Source organism: Stenella coeruleoalba (genome assembly GCF_951394435.1).
Source record: "Stenella coeruleoalba genome assembly, chromosome: 21".
Lineage (NCBI taxonomy): Eukaryota > Metazoa > Chordata > Mammalia > Artiodactyla > Delphinidae > Stenella > Stenella coeruleoalba.
This window is the reverse complement of record NC_137167.1, coordinates 2,185,815-2,207,732: the sequence shown is the minus strand read 5'-3', so window position 1 is coordinate 2,207,732 and position 21,918 is coordinate 2,185,815. Positions and strand designations below refer to the sequence as shown.

The 21,918-nt window shown below is 45.0% G+C and overlaps 1 long non-coding RNA gene across 1 annotated transcript in view; it reads right to left on the bottom strand.

Annotated features, from left to right (window-relative positions):
- The window catches only part of LOC307179642, a 40,711-nt gene extending 30,004 nt beyond the window's left edge, over positions 1-10,707 (bottom strand). The window contains exon 1 of the long non-coding RNA XR_013825490.1: positions 10,578-10,707. This is a non-coding gene — a long non-coding RNA (uncharacterized lncRNA). The remainder of the gene's footprint in view (positions 1-10,577) is intronic.
- Positions 10,708-21,918: the final 11,211 nt, after the last annotated feature.

The window sequence follows — 21,918 nt, the reverse complement described above, 5'->3', positions numbered from 1 at the left end:
TTTGCATGACTTCCATGCACTCAAGCAAATATGAGTTCAAAAAGTTCACCAAACACACAAATAAACAAGACATCATGTCATAGAAAAAGGAGGTAAACAGACTTAGACCCCAAAGGATTTCATATTTTTAAATTCTCAGATAAAGAATACATAATTCTTAAATACAAAGTATTTATGGAAATAAAGAATGGGATCATAAATTTGATCAAGAAACAAAATGATGGGTTGATTTACAAAACAACCTAATAGAACTTTTTTTATTTTTAGTTGATTTACAATGTTGTGTTAGTCTCAGGTGTAGAGCAAAGTGATTCAGTTTATATATATATATATTTATTTATTTTTATTTATATTTATATATATTTGTATCTATATACACACACATATATAATGTATATGTAAGCATCTATGTAAAGTATATATATAAGTATATATATAAATATATATATATATATATATACATATACAAAGTGTATATATATACTTCTTCAGATTCTTTTCCATTATAGGTTATTACAAGATATTTAATATAGTTCCTTGTGCTATAGAGTAGGCCCCTGTTGTTTTTCTGTTTTATGTACAGTAGTGTGTATCTGCTAATCCCAAGCCCCTAATTTATCCCTCCCTCCGCTTCCACTTTGGTAACCATAAATTTGTTTTCTATGTATGTGAGTCTGTTTCTGCTTTGTAAATAAGTTCTTCTGCATCCTTATTTTTAGATTCCACATGTAAGTGATATTGTGTGATACTTGTCTTTCTTTGTCTGACTTCCTTTAGTATGATAATCTCTAGGTCCATCCATGTTGCTGCAAATGGCATTATTTCATTCTTACTTATGGCTGAGTAATATTCCATTGTATACATGTACCACATCTTATATATATACCACATCTTCTTTATCCATTGATCTGTTGATGGACACTTAGGTTGCTTCCATGTCTTGGCTATTGTGACTAGTGCTGCTTTGAACATTGGGGTGCATGTATCTTTTTGAATTAGAGTTTTTGTCTTTTCCAGGTAGATGTCCAGGAGTGGGATTGCTGGATCATATGGTAACTCTATTTTTAGTTTTTAAAGGAATCTCCATACTGTTCTCCACAGTGGCTGCACCAATTTACATTCCCACCAACTCTGTAGGAGGGTTCCCTTTTCTCCACACCCTCTCCAGCTTTTATTATTTGTAGCCTACTTGATGATGACCATTCTGACCAGTGTGAGGTGATAACCCATTGTAGTTTTGATTTGTAATAGAACTTTTTAAAATGAAAAGTATAATTGTTGAAATTGAAAACTCAATGGATAGATTAGTGTATTAATAGTAGCTGAAGAGAGACTATATGATTCTAAATGTATAAACTATGGGAAAGAGATAAAGGGATGTGGAAGATAGAAGGAGAAGTCCACCAAACGTATAAGCAGAGTCCTGGAGGGAGAGAATAGAAAGAGGTGATACTTGAAGAGAAAAGGGGACTTCTGATGAGAGAAAACTTACCAACAGGATAAATGAAATTATTTGGATACGCCATAACGAACTACAGAATATCTAAGCAAAGAGAAGGCCTGATAAGCAGTGAAAGACAAAATGCAGGTTTCCCACAGAGGAATAACAACTAAACTTACAGCAGCCTTCTCAACACACAAAAAGGAGACAGAAATGGTGGAATGGTATCATCAATAGCTGAATAACAACGTAGAAAAACTATTTTAAGAATAAGAGTGAAATAACAACCTTTTGAGATGAAGGCCCAGTGTTCCTAGGAGCAGAACTTTATGAAAGAAACTTCTAAAGAACCTACTTCAAGATCAAGGAAAGTGATCCCAGAAGGAAGGTCTGAGACACAAGAAGGAATTGCAGGAAAATAAAGTAGAAAACATGCAGTTTATAATAAAAACGATGTCTAATTGTGGAATTAGAACCAACACAATGTTCTTGCATTTGGGGGAAAAGATTAAGATATTGACTACAGTTAGGCTTTGTTTACTCCAGAAATATCACTGGCAAAAATAGTAATAGAATATTTAGCTTCCAAACCAGAAGAAGAAAAAAAGGGGATAAAAAAAGTGAATAAAAGTTCTGTTAATTTTTTTAAAAGGCAAGGAAGGGGAAAAAAGTGGCATAGAAAAAGTAAGACCAAAATAATAACATAAGATCATATAAGCAAATCTAAATATATCAATTATCACAATGAATATAAGTGTTATCATCTTACAAGTTAAAAACAAAGTAAACCAAAGAGAGGGGGAGGGAAAAAATTCCAACTATATACTATTTATGAGACATACCTAAAACATTAATACACCAACAAGTTGAAGTAAAAGAATAGAAAACAATATAACAGATAAACACTTATTTAAAGCAATATTATATTCAATACCTTGAATAAAGAAAACAAAACAATGCTCCAAATCTTAACCACAATTATTTTCATTTTTATAAATCCCTCTATCTTTTGTCCCAAGCTTCCATATTTTTATATTACTGTATTTGTGATATCCATTTAATTTTAATTCTGTTTTTTATTTTTAAAATTATAACATCATAATTTCCCAAGCTTTTATGTAGTTTGTATAATATAATTTCATAATAGCTATTTTGACCGTTTTTATAATTCAATTATGTTTCCTGCCCGAGCTTTCTAGTAGTGCATTTTATAAGTTTACTACCAACTCAATGAAGTAAAAATTCATTTTATTTGTTGCTTAATCATTAAACTTTAGAATCCATGTGTCATGTGAATATGTCTAGATTTGGGGGGTACCCATGTTTCTCTTACACAGGCCACTCTGATTTTGTGGGTTTTGTGGTCCCTCTTGCAGGCTGAAGCCGTGCCCTCTTTTGCACATCCTCACGTAGCACCACCTGTCCTGCTGATCATCTTAACTGACTCTTCCTGTTCTTTTCGAAGAGGGTAGAGGGCTGCTCAGCTGGTTGGGAGTTCGAGTGGGGATACAGGGCCTTTGGACCAAGTCTCAAGACAGTACAAGACTGAAGCAGAGGCCCTCAAAATACCAACACCAGGGACAACAACAAAAATGAGTGTTATCTGTGCAGGACTTCCTATGCGCTGTGCACTGTTTAATCATCTTACAGACAGCATTGCTTAGTGTGAGTCCATGAAGGCCTTGAATACCTACTCAAGTCCTCTTTCTACTCCTCCCTTCTTTGTTTCCAAAGAAATCAGAGCCAAGTGACTAGGCATTCAGGCCTCTTGCCTGTTTGTAGAAGCTGTAAAATTGGCATCAATACTTCCATTCATCTGCCTCTCTTCTGGGTCCAGAGGGCATGATGACAGGATGGATTATGAAACAAAGGGGTGTTAACTTGGGAGCAGAAGGCCAAAAAGAAAACTCCAAACAAACAAACCATAGAGGTCAATGCTAATGAGTAGAGAACCGGCTTGTAACTAAGCCTCTCCCAGGCTTTGAGGAACTTAATAAAATTAGATTATGTTTCAATGACAGGCATTGCAGCAAAGCTGAATAATAATAACACATTTAGTGCAGCACATAGAAATTACTTGTGTGCATAATTATGGATCTACACAAACTAATGGACCAGTTGAACTCCTCCCTGATCTCTGACTACAAACCTTTGTTTCCCTTCTAGGAATTGGAAAAAAGTCAACGTGTCAGCAGTTCATCTATTTCTGCCTGTTGGTTCATCATGCAGAAATTAAATGAGGTGCATAATGTAAATTTAGATGTCAACATTCTGTTGAATTCTAGAAAGATGCATTAAAATGTTTAGTTTGCATCATATTTCAACAGATTTGTGTCATTCTAAGTTTGTTAATTTTGGCTTATGGAACACTGAACATTTGCATAAATCTAAATTCTACTGAGGACCCTGTGCTAATACCCTGTGCTTCATATTATTTTTCCAAAGAACAAGCTTGATCTGTTCAATCCAATCTTTAAAATCTTCATTATATACTTTGGAAAGCAATATTCTCTTCAATCTTCAGTATTCTGCCATTAAATCAATCTTGTGAACTGGTCTTAGTAGTTTTATCTTGCAGGCTAATCATTTGACACCAACATTATCACGATGTATTAAAAACCAAACCAAAGCAAAGCAAAACAAAAAAAACAAGGTTCATGTTGCCAATCACACGGTTGGTCTCTGCTAGAGTACCTTGGGACCTCCTGACAAAGGGCACACGTCTGGGAGCAGAGGCTCGCCAGGCTGGAGCTCTGGAGCTCAGCTGTGGACGAGCACGTCTAAGTGGGCTGTCCTGGGCCCTGCCCAGCCGATAACAGCAAGCATCATGATTACTGTGTAAAGAAAGTGAATTTTAATGTTGTGCAGCACGATATGAAATGATAGCTTATGAAAGCAGCCGACAGCGTGTGCTGCATGAGGGCTCATGAATGGAAAGCTTACCTTGAAACTGGCCCCCTACCCTCTTAACATCCCCACGTATCTAATCTAAGCCTCATCCCCAGACTAAGGCCCCTGTAACCCTTCCTTTGCTTTCTTGCTTCAGCCTCATCCCATTTCAACTGCTCTCCACAATCAATCTTCCTACAATAAAGCTACTGTCCTGTCCTGTCCCGATGGGATGACTGGAGTTCACACGTTTACATGTTGAATCAGGTCCAAGTGCCTCGATCTGGCTTTACATCACTCTCCCTTTCTCCCTTCCTTCTTCCTTCCCTTTTTCCTTTCCTCCCTCCCTCTCTTCTCTTCTTCTTTACTTTTGATCTACTGAATTATAATCTACACACAGAAAAGTGGACGCATCGTAAGTGTTGCCTGGCTCAGGGGACTCTCACAAACTGGACACACCCAGGTGACACCCAGATCAGGAAGGAGAGCCTGACTGGCCCCCAGAAGTCCCTCCTTGCCCCATCACGGGAGCTACTCACACAGTCTAAAGGGAAACACTGTCCCACCTTCTAAGAGCAGACATTAGTTTGGTCAGGCTTCCTACATGCAAGACTCAGGGGACGGCTCTGACTTGGGGGCCTGAGGATGCCTTGGCCCCCAGGCCTGTGGCAGCGAGTCTAATTCAAGGCCCTGCTCTGGTGGATCTGGATGCCCTGTCATCTGCCTTCATCAGAACTTGCTCAGGAACTGCCAGCCGGAAGTGTCAGGGTGACAGCTGGTGAGAGCTGGGCAGGGAGGGACTGGGGACGAGTTGGGTCTGATGAGGAAGACGTGGAGCTAATGTCATAGGCAGCGTGGTCCCCTACCACCCCCAGGCCTGCTCTTCAGCCACTTCTCTACCCTCCCACACAATTGCACATCCCCGAACAAAGTCACAAAAGGCAACTGCGACAGTGGCATTCAACCCATAGAGTCCCCAGTTGACACCAGGGCTTTTGCATCCCAAGTGGAATGCCTCCAGAGAGGGGCTGGGGATTCCCTAACGCTGCTCCCATCTCAACAACTGTCTTCCTGTCTTCCAGCAGCAGAGACAAGAAAATATTGTTTACCTGTGATTCTTTTTAACAGCAATTCAACAAGTGCTATTAGTTGTTGCCTTATTCTAAAGTTGAGATTTTCTTAGGCATCTATTGAAAATGTAACATAAAAATAATAAGTTAGGTATCAAAGAAAAGTCAGGAGGTTTATCATAACCCCAGCCTAACTCTACAACCACTTTAATTTGCAGATCACCTCCCGGTCCTGTCCACACTCACTCCAAGTCTTACCCTGTGGTTACCACAGGTTCACATGAGGACATTGTCTTTAAGTGGCCTTTTGTTTATGCAAACAAAAGGGATGCTTTACAGAAAATGATCTCTCTACCAAAGGGATAATTTTAATACAGAATCATAAAATTCTGCCTTTCTTTTCTGACATAGCCTCAATCTCTGTTCAGGGAAGCTGTGTAGCTGGGGAAAACAAATGGCAATGACGCCAGTCCCTGCGGAGCCTGGGTTTTGTTCCTGTCAGTTACTGTTTAAATAAACATATGGATGTCAGCTTAAACTTCTTATGCCTCAGAATCTCCAGGAGTAAAGTGCAAAGGATGAGACCTATCCCACCCACCTCACAGGATGTTTGCTTCACTCAGTAAACCTACACAGAGTCCCAACCGCACAGGCACCAGGCCCCTCGCTGGGGACTGCGGACACGGCAGTGCCAACACCTGCATGCACCGGGCATCGGACAGGTGCCGGCTCCGGTCCAGACGGACGATGCCCCCTCAGGAGGGGCTGCAGTCAGTCCCTGCCCGTCCTCACCCTCGTGCTCCCTGAGAGCAGCTCCCGGGCCTCAGGATGGACGCAGCCATGTGAGCTCTCTGAGCGGCCCCTGTCCCTTTCCCCGGACTCCCTCCACAGTCCCTCCCCAGTTCCCCCCGACCTTCACCAAAGCCTCGGGGGGGGGGGGGGCCCAATGCTCCCTTGGCCTGGAACCCCTATCCCAGGCAATACAAAACCCGTTCCCCTCCCCAGAAGGGAAGCATGGGGGCCTTAGAAACACAGGGGTCCCCCTTTGAGATACATCACCTCCCTCAAAAATACACAGAAAAGGGCTTCCCTGGTGGCGCAGTGGTTGAGAGTCCGCCTGCCAATGCAGGGGACGTGGGTTCGTGCCCCGGTCCGGGAAGATCCCACATGCCGCGGAGCGACTGGGCCCGTGAGCCATGGCCGCTGAGCCTGCGCGTCCGGAGCCTGCGCTCCGCAACGGGAGAGGCCACAGCAGTGAGAGGCCCGCGTAATGCAAAAAAAAAAAAAAAAAAAAAAAAAAAATGCACAGAAAAAAGGTTTTCTGCTGAGCAGGGGAAAAATTGTTTTGAAACATTCCATTTCGAATTCCACTGACATAAATCCAGAAGCCAGAGTGGTTGTTTCTGATTGGAAGTGACTTGCAGGATTTTGCAGAAAGGGTGGCTTTTGTGTCAGGCATTGGAGACAGATGGGACTGAAATAGGGCATCTCCCGTGGGGCGCTGGGGGCAGAGGGCAGAGGTGGGAGGATCCAGAGTGTGCTTGGGGACCGTGAGGACCCAGAAGCACACAGGGCACACTGGAAGGGCAGCCGCCCTGGACGACAAGGGCTGTGGCCCGAGACGGCCAGGCTGAAGCCCACCCTCTAAGAAGCCAGCAGGCTCATCGCTGTGCACGCAGCCAGAGGCCCTGAGTCCCCACCTCCCTTCACCTGAGCAATCACTGTGCACCTCTGTACAGGCCCTGATGCGCCTGAGTCTGCCTTCTGTTCATGGCCTCTCCTCTGAAATGGGGAGGTTCTCTGAGACGGCTCTCCCACGGACACTCAAGGCTGTTTTTCCTCCCATATGCCATGTAACCGGGGCCCACAGGAAGGGGGGTGGCTGCTTCCGTGCCCACCTCTGCTACCTCCACACAGTTGCACCCATTTTCCTGTCAGACCTTTGCCTCTGACGTTCATGTGACTCGGACATGCTACCCACCCCCTCCCTGGGCTTCTCCCCGGTTTCTGTCATCTCTCAGTCACCCTCTTCACTCACTGGTTCCTGGGCTTCCTTCCACTCAAATTCCATCCTTTTTGTGACTTAGACATTCCCAGGGGAGGCCATCTGGGTTCCCCAGCATCTCGGTTTTTTCATGTCGTGTCTCAAATGGTCTTTTCTTCCCTCTCCAGCAGCTGCCCACTCTGACAGCTGCCCCCAGACACTGCCCCTGGACACTGCACCACCTCTGAAAGCTTGAAGGCCAACCTCCAGCTCCCAGACCATCCATGTCCTTGTAGTTTAGTTATTCAAGTATCCCTCCTCGTGGGCTTCCAATCTCATCATGACTCACACTTCATTGAATCTCCCATTTCTTCCCTGTCCATCAGTAGCCTCATGAATGGCTCCCCTCTTGCTTAGATTCAATCCCATTCTCCACCATTCTAATCATCATTTACAGGTGCCATAAATTCCTTTATCTTTCATGGCTTCATGCATGTGCTATGGGCAGGTATCCCAAGCAGCAGCATAAGGGATGGATTAAATCAGAAAGAAATTGGAGGCAAAGCTGCTGGGAAGAAAAAATGATTCAGCAGATAAGTATATTTATATACATATATATTCTTTGAATATATATATACACATGTATTCTTTAAAAAGGTAAATATGTTGTGTAAATGTACGGTTGAACTAAGTTACATATAGTAATTAATTATATTCTTCATGAAGAATTAGCAATATTTGACTTGATCAAATAGTTCAGCCTTGGATATGTCATGTTCAAATGATCAATTTTTGAATGACTGCCCCAAATTATCTCAAATATATTTATGCCCACAAGCTGTAAAACATTTATAGTTGTGGTATGGGGGCTAATCGGGCCTGAAAGTATCTTTCCACAGTAATTGGAAAAAGCCTCCCATATTCAGCTGGCTATTTTTAAACACAAGCAACGTCTCACTCCTTCCAAATCAGATTGCTTTAAACTTGGAGAACAAGGGCCCTTATTCAGGACATGTGTGTGCCAGCTCTAAGGCCCAGTTTCTTCAAAGTATCTGGATTGAAACAGTGCCCGGAAAAAGTGATTAAAGTAGCTATGAGTTTTGAAAACTTCGAAAACAGTCATACAGATTTTAAAGATGTATTTAAAAACAAATAAACAGAAACTAATTCTACCCAAAGTACCTGGAAAAAGAAAAAGGCCAAGGAACAGCTTAACTCTAAGTGCCAAGAGAAATGAGCAGCGGAGAAAGAAAGGGGTTTCATTGACTCAATGCCCAGAGGCCACCTCTGGCAAAGCGCTTTAAATGGCTATTTTATTCATGTGTTGTCTCTAAATCCAAAAATGTTAAGTGAAGCCAACACACCCCGGAGTGTTTGGTTCTACGTGGTGATGCTGAGGGCAGAGCTTGCTGAAGCTGCTGCAGGGTTAGGGTACCCGTCTCATGCCCACCTCCTGGGCATCCCCAGCACGGTGGGAACCAGGGAAAGTGCTGGGAAAAGAGCAAAAATGACAGAGCGCCTGTGAAAGGCAGCTCAATAAATTAGTTTTTGTTTTAATTGTTAGGGCAGAAAGCATTATATTAATCCCTGGTAGTTCTGGGACTAAGAGTGGTTTATATGAAGAAACTGTAGTGAAAAGAAAGGGAACAAAATAGTTCTGGTAAAAGAAACTTGAGAGATTTCTACCACACATATTCAAGATCTGACTAAGTAATTTTGTGCTGGTATAAACGCTGTACTGATGACGTGCCTTTGCCACGTTCTCGGACCAGGACTACCTCCCGGGTGTCTGGATGGCAGTGGGACCTGCGGAAGGCCCCGCCGCCGCAGCTGAGACAGGTTCTAGCCAGGCCTCCATCTATTTCAACTCTGTGACCTGGAACAGGTAGCCTCCCTTCGCTGACAGTTCTTTCCTCTTCTTAGACTGACATGTTGGCGTCCACCCTAGGAAAGAGGAACGCCATCTCTGGAACTAATTAGGACAGAGTGTGCAGACGTGGATGTGTTAGGATGTAGCCAAGGGCCAGCCCAGCTTGACTTCATCCTTTTTGTACACTCATCCACTGGGGAAGAAGCAGGGCCCTTGAGAAGAGAAGGTTGGGACGGGGTCTTGGCGAGCAGACAGAGGGTCAGGAAAGGTTGGAAAAGCACAGTAACATTTACAAGCACAGACATGCAGTGACCCTGACGCTGACTCCCTGAAGTGGCAGCATTTCCCAACTGTGGAGCTAGAAAATGGAAACCCTGGTGCAGTGGGCGTTCCAGAGAGGGCAGGATCAGAAAAAGGTCCTCCTGTCAAACGTGAAGAAATACGGCAGAGTGCCTGCCCTTGTTGAAGCTTCATGGAGCACCTTAGCATAGTAAAGGCTCTGACAAGTCCTGCAGCAAAGAAACAGGATTTACTGTTTAATCCTGAACTTGCTGGACTATAGAAACTCTAACAGACATGTCTGTTAACATTTCATTGAACACAGTAGATAAACATTGCTCTAGGGAATAAAAATCCAAGCTCCCTAACATGGCACGTGATGCCCTGCGGGGTCAGCTCCCGCTGCTGTCTGCCTCAAACCTGACAGGGCACCGAGCCCAACCCCCTTGAGACTCATCGCTACCCTGCCTCGCAGTTCCGCAAGCCCCGGCCGGCCCTGCACATTGCAGACCTCGGGTTTCTTTGCGTGTTTTGTTCATTGCGAACACAAATACTGTCCCTCCTCTTTCACTGGCTAATTCCTATACGTTTTTGTTTGTTTGTTTTTTGCGGTACTCGGGCCTCTCACTGTTGTGGCCTCTGCCGATACGGAGCTCAGGCTCTGAACGCGCAGGCTCAGCGGCCATGGCTCACGGACCCAGCCGCTCCGCGGCATGTGGGATCTTCCCGGACTGGGGCACGAACCCGTGTCCCCTGCAACGGCGGGCGGACTCTCAACCACTGTGCCAACAGGGAAGCCCCCTATACGTTTTTAAGACTGGTGTGAGCCACGTGCAGGAGGACACGTCTTTCAGGGACATATTGTAACCTTGAGTAGAGCCATCTATGCATCCGTGCACAGCAGTATCCATCCTACAAACTGCTTCCTTGTATAGTATCTCATTTAGTCCTTGCTTATATTCCGCAAGGGAGACATCATTACCATTATCATTTTACAGATGAGAAAACGAGGATCAGAAAGCCCAGTGACTCGCCCAAGATCACCTGTCGGGTCCGGAAGGGGCAGGGCCTTCTCCCTCCGAGCCGGGGCTGCCAGGGCGGCTCCTCGGTACTGGAAACCCTCAGCCTTGAGGCGCCTCTTCCATCAGGACTCTTCAGGAGGCTCTCTCCCTTCTCTCCTCCGACACCATCCCGCCCACACCATGGCCGCCTATCCGATGGGCCTCTGGTGACTCAGAGGACTGAGGACAGAGTCTCGGGGCGGGGGGGAAAGGAAACTCATTTGTACCCGGTGTGCACATCTCTCCTCACAGCTGCTGCTGTTCCCAATTTTCTGCTTGGCTGGATTTTTTTTAGTGTTAACTGGTTTTTTCCTCTTGCTAAACTCAAAACAAACCAAAAAAGCACAGTCACATAAGTGTACACGTGCGAACATGTTTCTTTCAGAAGCAAATATTTGTGATAACAAAGAGCTGGAAAGGATGAAAATTATCTTTAAAATTTTTTACGTCACTTACGCTATTTTAGAAGTAGAAAGTGACTAAAAGAAACGGCTGCAACTACAGCTGGAAACACTGAGCTCATTAACCCTTTATCTTCCTCAGCTGCCCCGGATCCTCGGCTTGTGGGGAGCTCCCTGGGGCGGTGAGTGAGGCTTGTTCCTCCAGTCTGCACCCCTGGGCCCTCCTAAGGATGCAGCCTAAGAAAACCACTTGCACCGAGACACTAGAGTGTGGTGGGTTTGCTCCTCCCAGAGTAATTAGTGTATTAAAGGAGAATCCACCCTCACCCCCAAGGCAATGATTAACCCAGAGAAATGAATCCATGGGGATAGATCTTTTGGGTCTATGTCACTCTGATAAGCATAACTTTTAGGCCAAGTAGGCCTTCCTGGCATCTTCCAAGTTGCTTCACAAGCAAGGACCTTTTCCTCTCCCCTGACTACCAGGTGGAGATAAGTGAAGCAAAGTTTAAAAAAAGGGGTTTTAATGCCTATGTGTGTTAAATGGAATAAACAGTCATTTTCCATTATTTAAGCAGCTGCACAGACCTAATGAAAAGCATTCTGTTTTCAAACAGTTGCACTTTTAAGTGTTTCTTGCTGCCCTCTACCCCTCACTCCTCTTGTACTTGACGTGGCCTATCAAGATAAATAAGGCCTTTTTTCTGCTATTGCAGGATTTCCTTCTGAAATGCAGAGAGCATGGGTGAGAAGCAAATCCACACATGCCTGGTTGAGGTTGCTGATTCTGCCTGGTCCGCCAGGCGAAGGTGAACCAGACCTGCACACCTGAGTCATCTGCACCTGCCTGCTGGGCATGACTACGTGCCCACCACACCTTGGTGCTCCATGCTGGCTCTTATCTCACCTATTTTATACACAGTAGTTTGTGTCTCTTAATCCCATACCCCCATCGTGCCCCTCTCCCCACTGGTAACCACTAGTTTGTTCTCTATATCTGTGAGTCTGTTTCTGTTTTGTTACATACATTTGTTCTATTTTTTAGATTCCATATATAAGTGATAACATACAGTAATTGCTTTCTCTGACTTATTTCACTAAGCATAATACCATCTAGGTCCATCCACATTGTTGCAAATGGCAAAATTTCATTCTTTTTTATGGCTAATATTCCATTGTATACATACACCACATCTTTTTTTTTTTTTTTTTTTTTTTTTATGCGATACGCGGGCCTCTCAGTGTTGTGGCCTCTCCCGTTGCGGAGCACAGGCTCCGGACGCGCAGGTCCAGCGGCCATGGCTCATGGGCCCAGCCGCTCCGCGGCATGTGGGATCTTCCTGGACTGGGGCACAAACCTGTGTCCCCTGCAACGGCAGGCGGACTCTCAACCACTGCATCAGCAGGGAAGCCCTATACCACATCTTCTTTATCCATTCATCTGTTGATGGACACTTAGGTTGCTTCCATATCTTGGTCATTGTAAATAATGCTGTTATGAACATTGGGGTGCATGTGTCTTTTCAAATTAGCGTTTTCGTTTTCCTTGCATATATACCCAGGAGTGGAATTGCTGGATCATATAGTAGTTCTATTTTTAATTTTTGAGGAATCTCCATACTGTTTTCCATACCGGCTGCACCAATTTATATTCCCACCAATTGTGCACCACGAGGGCTCCCTTTCCTCCACACCCTCACCAACATTTGTTATTTGTAGACTTCTTGATGATAACTATTCTGACAGATGTGAGATGATCTATCATTGTAGTTTTGGTTTGCATTTCTCTGATGATTAATGATGTGGAGCATCTTTTCATGTGCCTGTTGGCCATCTGTATGTCCCCTTTGGAGAAATGTCTATTCAAGTCTTCTCTGACGCAGTTCACACTCATACTAATCTACTTATCAGTCGCCTGGCCACACCCTAAGTGTTCTCTTCCAAACATGCTTTCTCATTTTCTTTGTAATATGATAATTTTTCAAATCTTCAAGTTCTAGTTCCTTTTTGCTTAATAATACCATCTTCAAGCCATTTCTCTCTTCTCACAATTTACTATAAGAAGTCAAAAGGAGCCAAGCCTTTCCTTTAACACTTCACTTAGAAACCTCCTCAGCTAGGAATTCCCTGGTGGTCCAGTGGTTAGGACTCCAAGCTTCCACTGCAGGGGGCACGGGTTTGATCCCTGGTTGGAAAACTAAGATCCTGAAAGCCACACGGACAAGAAAAACCCTCCTCAGCTGAATATTCAATTTTATCACTCCCATGTCCTGCCTTCCACAAAACACTAGGAAACAAACACAATTCAGCTAAGTTCTTTGCCAATTTATAAGAAGGATTGCCTTTTCTCCATTGTCCAGTAACACGTTCCTTGTTTCCATCTGAGACCCCATCAGAACGGCCTTTTCCATCCATATATCTGCCAACATTCTGTACATGATTATTTATGTGATCTCTAAGGAGATGGAAGCTTTCTCTACAGCTCTCCTTTCCTTTCTGAGCTTGCACCAGCACTGCCTTTAAAAGTTCCTTTACTGCCCAGTTTCAAAGCTGCTTCCACATTTTTAAGTATTTATTATAGCAGCACCCCATTTCCGTCTCAGCTTGGGCTGCTATCACAAAATACCATAAACTGAGTGGCTTATCAACAATAGAAACGTATTTCTCACAGCTCTGGAGGTTGGGAAATACAAGATCAAGGTGCTGGCCAACTTGGTGTCTGGCGAGATCCCTATTCCTGGTTGCCCACTGCTGACTCTTGGTGTGTCCTCACGTGGCAGAAAGAGCAGGAACTGCCCTCTGGCCTCTTCTTGTAAGGACACTAATCCCACCAAAGGGGCTCCACCCTCATGACCTGATTATCTCCCAAAGGCCCCACCTCCAAACACAATTCCTCTGGGACTAGGTTTCGATGTGAATCTTGGAGGGACACAAACATTCAGCCCACAAAGGCCGTCTTCTATTGACTCTCCCCACTCTAATATGATGTCCTTTCTTCTGAGCCCTGTGGCACTTTGGTTTCATGGCCTCTAAGGACGTTTACTTGCTTGTGCAGTTTGCACTCCACAGGGTCTAAGCTGCTTTGGGCACTGACAGTGCAGTCTCACCTCTGTAACCCTGTCACACAGGACTCACAGCACCTGGCACACAGGAGATGCTCGGTAGCATTTGTTAAAATAGTGAACTTGTGTCACTTCCTGGCAATGACATCAGTTGTTCAATCTATTTGTCTTATATTAGAAGAAAGCGTCAGGATTCAAATTCCCTTCTATGGTCCTAAACATGGTAATTATTCAGTAACACTATGAAGTAAAATATATTCAGTAACATTCTGAAGTTAAAATATAAAAATTAAAAAAAATTTTACGTGCAGAAGTTGAACCCTCACATCTGTGCTACTGGTAAGGCGTGAGGCTAGTACTGCAGTCTGGTCCACGGCTCCTTCCTCTCCATCACTCTCTCCAGACCAAAGCCTAGGTCTGTCTCTGTTAGGGGACAGTCCTTCAGCCTGAAGCTCCTGTCAAGTACAGCAGAGGGCTTCCCTGGTGGTGCAGTGGTTAAGAATCCACCTGCCAATGCAGGGGACATGGGTTCGAGCCCTGGTCCGGGAAGATCCCACATGCCACAGAGCAACTAAACCCGTGTGCCACAATTACTGAGCCTGCGCTCTAGAGCCCGCGAGCCACAACTACTGAGCCTGTGAACCACAACCACTGAAGCCTGTGCGCCTAGAGCCCATGCTCCACAACAAAAGAAGCCACTGCAATGAGAAGCCCGCGCACTGCAACAAAGAGTAGCCACTGTGTTTTGCCAACTAGAGAAAGCCTGTGCACCTGAGGACCCAATGCAGACAAAAATAAATAAATAAAATAAATAAATTTATTTTAAGAAACTTAAAAAAAAAAAGTACAGCAGAAGCTGGGAAATTCTAAAACTGAAGCTGGGAATCCATTGGACAAGTAAGGATCCCCAATATTATCCAGCCTTATTAATTCTAGATTTCTCCCTCCCTATTGCTTAAGTGATCACATTGTACCTTTTTTGGGACAGAGGTTCTGTTTAACACTGATCCAGGGGACTGGTTCTTGACTTCTGGATCATTCTACCCTTTCAGGAATTAGGGAGTAGTGCAAAAGATCAAACTCCCCAACAAGGGCTGAGGATCACTGTGTTTTCCCTTCAAAGCCTTCATGCAGGGCCGTTACCAGAGGGTGAAAAGAGGGTGCTCATCATATGGATACAACTGTTCCTATTAAGACCTGATAAAACCTTCACTTCTATGTAAACGGTGCCTCACTATGCAAGTATATCAGACACATAGCTTTTCAAGCTCACTGCTGAATTAGTCATAGTTCCATAGAGTCTCAATAAACTTTGTAGTCTGGTGTATATTAAAAAATTACCAATATGTAGTTCTGATCTGAGTTTACAATTGAGCCTAATATTTTACTTATGGGAGAGGAGTTGCAACATTAAAATATTTCAGATGGCTTTTGAGACTGTGTCAGGAGTTAGAAAAAAGAAAATTTCTAAAGCCTTTTGAAAACTTCCTTCTTTCCTGTCTTTTCTTTCTTACTTCTACCATTGGCATCAGAATGAATGTTTTTGGCAGAAAGTGCTAGAAAAGGAAGTATTACTGATGGCCAGAGTGTCTAGCAAGGATGGGGAGGACAGGGAAGGGGAGAGCTCAGCCAGGGTCGGGGTGGAGGCTTTGCACGGTGGCCCTGGGGAACTCACCTGTCCTGTCTGAGGGGACCCCACAGAGGAAGAGTGGGAGGAGAGTCTGGGAAAGCAGGGGTGGTGCAGGCAAAGCACTGTCTGTGGAGTTGACAAGGCTGGAGACACTGGGGACCTAGGCTCATGGGCGTGCAGACCTGGGGCTTGGAAGACGGGTGCAGAGCGTCAGTATAGTCGGCTGGCCAGGATGGGCTGGGCACTGCCAGGATGCGATGGGGTGGCAGGGAGTGTGGCCTGGGTGGGTCTGGGAGGCACCTGGTGCCATCAGGGCCCTGTGTGCAGTTATGACAGAAGGGCTGAGGGCTGGCTTTGCCTCTGGTCAGCAGCAGTGGACAAGTTGACCCACCTCCCTGGGCCTCAGGCTCTGCATCCCGAGGACTAAACAGGAGAGCAGATGGGAGGCGCCGGGCACGTGGGATCAAACTGCGCCGTCACCAAGTTCACCTGGAACTTACAAAATGTGCACTTGAAATCATTGCTACTCAACTAATCAAGCTTCCGTGAAGCCTCCTTCCAGTAAACTCACAGCCCTCTGAGGATGGCTTCCCCAAGGGACAATTACAGACCAAGTGAAGAGGTACAGCCTCTGGCTCTGGCCCGGACCTCAGCGAACACAGACCCCAAACACACTCCTCCCCTTCAAGCCGCCCTTCTCCTCCCCCCACCCCAGCCCCTCGGTGGAGTGGTCCTGCTCACTGCAAGGACCCCACCTCTAACTGCCCAGCACCTCGTAGTAGAAAGTGTCTCAGAACCGTGAACGAGAGGATGGCCATCTAAGCTCGACACAGGACAGAGCGTTCGAGTTCCTCAGGCCAGTGCTCTGATCTGTTCAAGAAATTTTTCCATTTACTTCAAAAGCATCAGCCTGTGTGATCAGATGCCAGTGTAGACACATAGCAACTTAACATACAAAGAATCGCTCAGAACACACCCATGTGTGTATGGAGTTGGGTGGCAGGCAGTAAAGGAAATAGAAGCAGGATGGAAATGAAAGCCTCTTTCTAATCAGAGCATTTCCCAAGCGTTTCCATCTGGTTCCTCCATAAATAGTCATCACAAGGGGACTATCTGACACAGTGTCATCTCCTGAAGAAATGAGCCCAGCTTGCTTTTGGAGGAGAGGAAAAAATAGTCACAGGGGACTGGGTTTGGAGAAAGTAAGGAGTGGAGGAGTTGAGGGGACCACGTGCCCCTGGAACCTGGGGAGGATGTGAGAAAATTTTCTTTTTTTAACCTCTCCAAATCTCAAGTCTTTGTCTGTAAAATAGAAGATAAGGTTGTCCTCTAAATATATTCATTGGGAGGCAATGTGGCATTGTGGAAAGGGCATGGACTTTGGATCCTGAAAGACCTGGGTCTACCTCATTGCTATGTCACTTTGGGAAAGCAGTTTAACTTCTGCAGATTTTGTGTTCCTGTCTTTGAGACAGAGTCTAATATTTACCTTGTTCTGGGGGTGAGAAGTCATATATATAAAGTGCCCTTGGCCGTGTCAGGCATAAAAGAGATTTTTCGTAAATGGCAGCTCTCACTGTCACCACCATCAAGCTCACTATTAGGCAAATCTCCTTATGATAACGGAGGAAACCAAGCTACAACTGTGAAGGTGCATTTCTAACCAGTAGACAGAATATTCTGGAAAGTCCTGAAGCTTTATTTGTACGGCCTGAGCAGGAATGCTCAGTGCTGATTCCTGCCATCACTCTTGTTACTGATCTCAGGTCTGGCTGCTCACCACCCAAAAATCAATACCCGAGTATGGAGGTTCCTTAAAAAACTAAAAATAGAATTACCATATGACCCAGCCATCCCACTACTGGGCATATACCCAAAGAAAACCATAATTCAAAAAGACACATGCACTCCAATGTTCATTGAAGCATTATTTACAATAGCCAGGTCATGGAAGCAACCTAAATGCCCATCAAAAGATGAGTGGATAAAGAAGATGTGGTACATATATACAATGGAATATTACTCAACCATAAAAAGGAATGAAATTGGGTCATTTGTAGAGATGTGGATGCGATGCATCTAGAGACTGTCATACAGAGTGAAGTAAGTCAGAAAGAGAAAAACAAATATCATATATTAACGCATATATGTGGAGCCTAGAAAAATGGTACCGATGAACCAATTTGCAGGGCAGAAATACACAGATGTAGAGAACAAACATACAGACACCAAGGGGGGATAGTAGCAGGGTGGTGGTGGTGGTGGTGTGATGAATTGGGAGATTGGGATTGACATGTATACACTAATTTGTATAAAGTAGATAACTAACAAGAACCTGCTGTATAAAAAATAAATAAAATAAAATTCAAAAATGCAACAAAAACAAACAAACCAAAAAATCAATACCTGAGAGGCAGTGGTTGGTAGAAAGGAAAAATGCTTTAATCAGAAAAGCCCGCAATCTGGGGAGAAGGTGGACTCATGTCCCAAGACCAATTCTGAAGATTCTACTAAGCCATGACAGTTTTTAAAGGGAAAAAAAGGGGCATAATTTCAGTTAATCATTTAGATAGGGGGTCAGAGTCATCACCCTCCCCCACTGCGTGCAGGCTTCTCAACTTCTTGTGATTTTCTTTAGATGCTGTGTTGTTCACACAGTCTGTTCACAAGATTACTGAAGGGGAAGCTAGGGAAGAGATCTGATCATCTGTTAATTACTTATTCTTCATTTCTACTTCTCTGATCTAAGGAAAGAACCAACAAGTTAGGCAAGGTATTGTGTGATCAGAAGATTTGAAAAGTGTGCTTGGGCTGGAGATGAGCAGAGCATGTGGGTGCCTGGTTTAAGGTTAGTTACAATATATTGGGTTAGCCAAAAAGTTTGTTCGGGGTTTTTCCATAAGATGCTTTGCTAAAGTAACAAGAAAGGGGGTTTCCTGCTGAGGACAGTTTCCTGCAAAGAGCTACTTACAAATCCCCCCCACCCCCACCCCTCACCCCCGCCCCCATCAGATATCATTTCTTTTCTATGGGATTAGGAACGAAGGTACATCTTCTGTAACTTCTTCATGCTGAGAAAGGGCATTGAGGTCTTAGAGTGGAAGATGTTGACATGTGTCTGTAGTATCTCTTTGCTGACAGTTTTGGTTGCCTGCTTATGTATACGGGCAGAGCAAGCTATAATTACTTTGATGCCCACAAAGGTATAGATGATCATGAGCAACAGTGCTAATCCCATTCTCTTGAGGCCAGTTCTTGGAATTGTGCTAGCCATAGACTCAGTACTGCTCAGGGTGTGGCAGTTATATCATGGCTGCAGTCTGGTCATCATGCAGTGAGCTTTTTCCCTCTGGTGGCAGGTATAGTATCTGTAAAACAGCTCAGGAGTGTGCATCAGACATTGAGTCTGGGACCCTATTGTCCTGATCATAACCTGCTTGGGCTCACTCTTTTGGACTCAGGGAGGCCTGGGAGACTTCAGCTTTTCTACAAACAAGAGGCAGGGGACATGGAGAGGCCTTTGTAATTGGGGGCCCCACAGAGTTCTGCTCGGGTCCACTCTCTCTGCCTCCCTAACCATTCAGGCTTCATTTCTGCCAAGCTCTCCCTCAGGCCCACCCCCACCTCCGCCTTGTCTCTCGTTCTTTCTTGAATCAAGAATGCATTTTCCGGGAATTCCCTGGTGGTGCAGTGGTTAAGAATCCGCCTGCCAGTGCAGGAGACACGGGTTCGAGCCCTGGTCCGGGAAGATCCCACATGCCACTGAGCAACTTAAGCCCGGGTACCACAACTACTGAGTCTACGGTTTAAGCCCGCGAGCCACAACTACTGAAGCCCGCACGCCTAGAGCCCATGCTACGCAAGAGAAGCCACCGCAATAAGCCCACACGCTGCAACTAGAGAAAGCCCACACGCACACAGCAATGAAGACCCAATGCAGCCAAAAATAAAAAAGAAAAATTAAAAAAAGAAGGAAGAAAATTCTTGGAAAATTATTTTTAAACAGTGCATTTTCCAAAACATATCCTTTGGCAGGAGAGGACTATAGTTACCACCTTCTTCTCTTCTTATCAGGCGCTAATGCCGGAAGGTCACGACCAAACTGGGCACAGGGACTCCAGAAGGCTCCAAATTTAGTTGCCAAGGACGGGTGGCGTGAACTCCCCTGAGAGAATGAGTGCGTGTGGAGAGGATGTCACTCCTGAATGGAATATTTCCAGGAGCCCTTGGGACCCCCGGGACATGGTCCTCTAACACTCTTTCTCTGGAATCACTACTCTTGGGAGAATTACTTTTCTTCAATTCAGACAACAGATCTTGATAAGGTACCATTTTGTACAATCTTAAATCATTTAAGCTCTTAAGAACGCTAGAGAAACAACTTTAGCGAGTAGCTCCCTGGGCAGCAAGGCAGCTCATGTGGGTGGGTGGGCCTTTCCAGGGAGCCCAGGTTTGGAGAGAGGAGCAGACGGGCTGGACCAGCTGTGTGCACCATCCACCGGTCTAGAGAGGGGAGGAGGGATCCAGACCCGATGAAATCTCCGCTGCTGCGCCCGAGCCCCGGACCCCGGTGCTCTCAGTCTCTTTCTGCGTCTCTGGAAGGGGGCTCAGCTGCCGACTGCATGAGGTTGTCACAAGGTTGGAGAGAGAGAAGCCCTGACATCTCTCCTCAGTGCCCACTCCCCGCTCCACCCATGTTAAGTTTCTAGAATCTTCTTTTCTCGCTAGAAGTGATGAGAAGAGGTCATTAGCAGAAATAGAGTCCAGTTTAAATTATCTGTTGTTTGCCTTCACACCTTATGAATCTTGAAGGTCAGTGGTGGTGGAGAAATATGAAATCAATTTAGAATCCTTTCAGACAAAGAGATCTTGAGTTTTCAGAGAAATCAGACGATGGTTAAGTTTAGAGTTATTATTAATGATATTATTATAACAACACCCATCCTGATGTAAAGACTTAATAAATATTAATTTTGTGTTTACAGAGTACTGTTACACAGATTATCCCCTTTGACCTTCAAAACAATTCTGTAAGACAGAAAGGGCAGAAATATATTTTGCTCAGGTAAGTCCACTGAGGGTCAGAAACTTGCTGTGAGTCACAGCTAATAAATGATCATGTCAGACCTCCAGACCCCAAACTCACTGCTAACCCTAACCTTAACCCTTCCCTCATCGCAGTGACTTCTTCAGTTCTCAGATGCTTACCCATCAGATAGGAAGCATACAAACTTGCATATGATTGCCATTGCAGGTTTAAAAAAAAAAAGATTTCATGCAACAGCTCAAATTGTTCCATTGGGTCAACCAAACTTCCTAGGCCTGAAAAGTGTGTGCATATGCATTCTAAGAAATGCTAACATTTATCGAGAAACCTTTTTGTGCCCGATACTATGCTAAACAAGGCGTTGACAGACACTTCCACTTCATCCTCTCAGCAACCCTATGAAGTGGGTATTGTTAACGCAGAGAAGAGGAAACTGATTATCAGAGAGGTTAAGTAACTTGCTCAAGGTCACAAAGCCACACAGTGGGCTCAGAAAAATGTCTGTGTAGCACCAAAGCTCGTGCTCTCAGTCCCTCTGCTATTTACATCACAGCAGAAACCCATGTTTTTCTGGCACCTGCCCCTACTTCTCACAGAGAACCCCAGCTCCCTAAAAGTCCCCCCAATACTAAGGAGGTGTCTTACACGTGTCCTCCAGGTAAGTCCCTCCGCCCTCCTGTCAACCCCCCAGTGGCATCCCCGCCATTTGTTTACTCTCCTCCCAGGCCAGCCCAAACAACCTAGACATGAAACATTTGGCAGTAATCATCTCTGCGGCAGCCTTGCTAATAACAAGTCGGAAGAGAGAATTGTCCTGAACTCACCACCACCACAGACTTTGTGGTACTTTGTTGTTTTTTTTTTTTTTTTTTTGCAGTACGCGGGCCTCTCACTGTTGTGGCCTCTTCCGCTGAGGAGCACAGGCTCCGGACGCGCAGGCTCAGCGGCCATGGCTCACGAGCCCAGCCGCTCCGCGGCATGTGGGATCTTCCCGGACCAGGGCATGAACCCGTGTCCCCTGCATTGGCAGGCGGACTCTCAACCACTGCGCCACCAGGGAAGCCCCTAGTACATTGTTTTATTTGCAGGTTGGAGTTGAAGTGAAACTTCTCTTCTGATGGTTCCTTAAACCCCTGCCCATCTGGGGCAGTTGTGGTAAAAAGGCAATCATTTCCCCTCCCCGA